The sequence below is a fragment of the Otolemur garnettii genome, unplaced genomic scaffold (assembly GCF_000181295.1).
Source record: "Otolemur garnettii isolate 467f Iridium unplaced genomic scaffold, OtoGar3 scaffold00183, whole genome shotgun sequence".
Classification (NCBI taxonomy): Eukaryota; Metazoa; Chordata; class Mammalia; order Primates; family Galagidae; genus Otolemur; species Otolemur garnettii.
This window is the reverse complement of record NW_003852578.1, coordinates 365,282-370,456: the sequence shown is the minus strand read 5'-3', so window position 1 is coordinate 370,456 and position 5,175 is coordinate 365,282.

Sequence of the window (5,175 nt, the reverse complement as noted above, 5' to 3'; positions counted from 1 at the left end):
AAAGAAAGAAAGAAAAAAACTGAGTTTATAAACAATTTCACAGCTAATTCCTAATTTTTGCTATGAATTTATATGTTAGGTGCTTGTATATTTCTACAAATTGGCAGATTAAAGACAATCTTCACTGGGATACTGAAATAAATTGCTGTTCTCTAAGGAAACATCTAAGGCTCTCATAGAGAGGCCCATATTAAACATCTGTCACTTCTGATGTTGAGAATAATCATACTGATGATCGAACTTTCACCACTCAGATTGCCACCATTTCTGACTGGGTCCATCAATGTACCTTACACTTAAAAAACAATCTTTCATTGTTTTTGAGGCAAGGAAGGCCCACATTGCATGCAGTCCTGCCTACTGCTGGCAACCTCTAGTTGGGTGGCTCTTCTTAGAACTATCACTACTGCCTCAACATCACTGATCCATTTTTAGGTTGTAGTATTATTATCCAGATTTAATCAGCCCACTGTGACTGTACTCTTGTGGGCTTTGGAGCTAAATTGCCACATTTCTGTTGTTTCTTTTTTTTTTTTAATACTAGAAATAATTACAGTTTAACATTGGAATATATTTCATCCCAAAACCTATTCTACAACAGCCTGGTATTCAATGCACTTTCTGTATGCCATACTAGCCACAGACATCTGGAATTGGAAAATCTTTCTCAAAAATCAATTCAGAAATGTTCTGACTATATTTTTTTCAACTGCTATCAGTCCAAATCTTTTATTAAGAAAGTTTAGACAATGAATGAAGCTATCCCTAGCAGGAGACTATTTTATTTGGCTATTTCCTATGTAATGATCAGGACCAAAAGTTTTTATGAAACTTTTTGAATAGTTAGCATTCGACCTTGCTCATTCCAGACCATGATGTCATTTTCCCCTTCATGTCATCACTATACGTGACTGGCAGGTGTGCTCTCATGGGATTCAAATTCTATTCTAATTCAACTAGCTGGATATTCTTAAATTGACATATTCCTAAGTTGTCACAATAATGACCATTTATTTGGTACATTGCTCATCAAGTCCCTGTATTGTGGTTCATGCCAGTTAAAATATAGGACCTATGGTTATAGTACATTAAAAAAAAAAGTCTCTGCCTCCCATGTACTTGGCCCTTATGGGTGAAAGGTTGGGGCATAAGTAGAATATGATTGGCAAAAGGTGAATTTATAGCTCCTGAAATGGGACACAGCAATTTGTGTCAAAGAAGGAAAAGCAGCAACCTAAGGACCCCGGGAACACCCTAGACTCCAGGAGGTTTGGGAAGGGTGGAAGTTAATGATCATTGTCTTTCAAAACAACCTTGGAGAGTCTCTTGTGAAGGAAAATACCCAGGAGTACTTCTCCCAAACTGTGGCAAGTGCTTTAAATGCAGGTGACTGCTGACTTTTCCACCTTCTAATCATGGAAATATGACCATGACTTGGAGGTCATTCCCCTAAAATTCATTGTGAAGTCCACTGAAAAAAGCAAGGGATCACCTCAACTTCTACACTCCCCAGGTAAAACAACTGTCAACACCTACAATGTTTTCCCCATCTTCTTTTCCATACCTATTATTCAATTATTCCAGGCAGTACATGAACACCTACCATTGGCACAGACTAAATAGTATAGATTGGCTGGTGTCAGGAAATCCCTCCAAAATATTCTATTTGAACTGAACTTGGAATGCTAAAATGTACAGCTATCTGGGGAGGACACAAGAGCAGCACTATCAACCAGTGACCCTGATAATGTAGGTCTCATGAAGGACACAAAAACTGTAATGATAGTTTTTTGTTTTATTTTTTTCCAGGTACGATGTGGATCTGTGGGATTATACGTCTGCTTATAAGATAGGCACATGAGCTTGATTTCTTCCAATAAGTTACGTTCTCCTCTTTCAATGCAACCTACTAAATATGTAGATGGCTTATGACCTTTGGAAATTGTGCTCAGGAACTGCTGATAAGAAAATCCTTATAATCTGGCTACTGCGATTGTGGAACAAAGTTCTTAATCTCTCTCAAGCCAGCATTCATGAAATCTTGGCACACTAACCTAGATTGCTTATAAGTAGGATAAAATATCAAAGTCTTCACAATTCCTGACATTGAACAAATGAATGAGTTGAAGATAGTGTCTGTCATGTTTGGAGCAGAGCTCTCATGTCATTGAAAGAAGATCACACTTTACAAGCTTTTTTTGTTTTTGGTTTTTTCTTCCCCCTCTTCATTCCTCGTACATCTTTATATCCTCATACTGCACTCAGTACCATTCTGCCATTATTGAAATAATTTCAATAATTCATTCCAGTTATTGAAATAGCAATAGATTTAAGAGTTTATCAGTAAGGCTGGAATCTTTCTGGTATTCACTTTTGTCCTTCTTTCTTTTTATAAGTTCCTTGTTGTCTAAGTCTCAATGGGTTTCTTTAGCTCCCTTCATTAATATTGCAACACATTAGTAAAATTATCTTTTGTCTCAAAACAAAATTAAAAACAAATTAAGATACATTTTTGTCATTTTCTACTCCATCAAAAGCTTAGTCAAATATTATGTTTAGGCTATCCACAACAACCTAAGGGAAAACATTTAGTCTCCATAATCTTCTTGCTTTTTAGTCTCTGGAACATTTTATTTCAGTCTAAAGCCAAGCATCTGCCAAGACGCCTTAGAAAAACTCTGGACTTGTGCAAGCTGATGACACTGAGGACAGGCTAGATCCTTAATCTTCCTTCCTTTCTAAGAAGAGCCCATGGTCCCTTGGTGGGTGGGGTGAAATCCAAGGTGGACTGCAGTTCTTCCATTATTAGCTCTATTTTAGTCTATATGGCACTTCTTTCTTGCTCTAGCAAACATCTTTAGTATCTGTAGCCACAACATTACTCGTTCTGGGCTTCCTCTACTGATATTTCATGGAGAAAATTTGCTGTATTGATCATCCTAATTAACTTCCATTAAAAGACATAATCTTGGCTGGCTTTTTAGTTTAAAAAAATCCTTTTTTAAAAACTAACTTCACAATAGCTGTCCTAATGCTAAGATGTTTGTTTTCTTTAGATTCCTTGCTCTTAAAGAATCAGAGATTCTAACTTCTCAAGTTGAATTTATATCTAACCCTATGCACCATTTTTTTTTTAACAGTTTATAGCGGTTGAATTTGGATGCAATGAGTAATCAGTCACTGCATCAGAATTCAACAATCCCAAAGGAGGGACCTCATAAATGCAAGCTGGCTTTTATGTCCTGCAAAGACTACAGGCATGTGCAAGCTCAGTGCATTACCAGACAAATTCAGTTCTGTCAATCACTTTTCAGGACACATGGAGTTGGCCTCAAATGCAAAGCCAGATGTTTTTTCTTATTGATATCTCATTTTTATTCCATATCTATCCCTCTCCATTTACTCGGGATCCCTCTTTTACCCTGTATCACAGCTGGTGTTATCAAGGCCAGCAAAACCTGTTGAACCTAGATCCTGGTGTTTCTCCAAGAGGAACACATATAAAAGAAAAGACACTCCCCCCCACCCCCTGCACTAACCTTGATTGCCTCTTCATGTTATAAAGTATTTAGACTAACATAATATGCCTTCATTCTTAAAGATCTTGCCCTACAAGGGGTGAGGATGGGAAAAATAAAGACCTGAGAGAGAACCTGGCCCAGACATACAGTCATACAGAATTAAGACAGTGCCATCGGGAATTAAAATAATTTGGATTGTTTTATATATGGAAGTTCAAATTGGCATATAAACTGAAGTTACAATTTGTTTTCTAAAATATCCACACTAAAATATTAGTATTTAGCTAATACAAGATAATTTCTGAGGAGTATTATCCATGTCCCAAACACTTTACCTAAAGTACTGAACGCAAGGTAAAAAGAATTTAGCCAACACTACTTTTATTATATTCTTATTATCAGTTTGACATAGTCTTGCCTACTCACATCTGACAACAATCTGAAGGCAGAGATTTGAAATATAATTCTCATTGTTTTATATCTGGACATCAGACACAGAAAGTTTCATTTGTCCAAGTCATTAGAATATAAGAAAGTGAGGATTTTGATCTATGCCTCTCTAATTTCCAAACTCATGTTCTTATTAATGCTTTTGTTTATATTACACTCATTTCAACTATACCTTGCAATGTCTGAATAAACATGTCTTTCTAATTTTTTAAACAATATCAAAGTTATTGATATTGCATGTCTTTGGCAATAAAAATTAACAAAAACAAAGCTTAAAGAAATTTTCAGGCTGGGTGCCATGGTTCAAACCTGTAATCCTAGCACACTGGGAGGTTGAGGAGGGTGGGTTGCCTGAGCTCACAGGTTTGAGAACAGCCTGAGCAAGTGTGAGACCCTCTCTCTAAAATATAGCCAAGTGCTGTGGCAGGCACCTGTAGTGCCAGGTAATCGGGAGGGTGAGACAAGAGAATTGCTCGAGCCCAAGAATTTGAGGTTGCTGTGAGCTATAAAGCCATGGTACTCTACCAAGGGGCAACAAAGTGAGACTCTGTCTCAAAAAAAACAGAAAAGAAATTTTCATAGTTTCTGCTGTCCTTCTAATTTGTAGTCTCATTTGTTGATGCAATCTAGTAGCTGTTATCATGTCCCATCTTTATTCTTTGTGCTTTTATTCCTGATATTTCTCTAATTTATCTTCCTTTTATATATGTGTGTGTGTATATATATATATATGTATATATATATATATTTTGAGACAGAGTCTCACCTTGTCACCCTTGGGGACACAGCTCACAACAACTTCAAACTCTTGAGTTCAAGGAATTCTCTTGTCTCAGCCTCCCAAGTAGCTGGGATTACAGGCACCCACCACAACACCGGGCTATTTTTAGAGATGAAATCTCACTCTTACTTAGGTTGGTCTAAACCAGTGAGCTTAGGTAATCCACTTGCCACAACCTCTGATAGCGCTAGGATTACAGGCATGAGCCATGGCACCCAGCCTTCCTTTTATATCTTAATAACACATCTCTCCCTCTTCTATCTAGCTAATCAGATGCTTTGTAGGACTATATAGTATAAATTCCCAATAAATGTTATGTCAAGGAGACATTGGAGACAAATGCATTAACAGGTTGTAGAAAAGATGCAGGGGGATTCTGGGAAGATATTATTGTTTAATAGTCAGGATTTTGTCCTTAGGAAT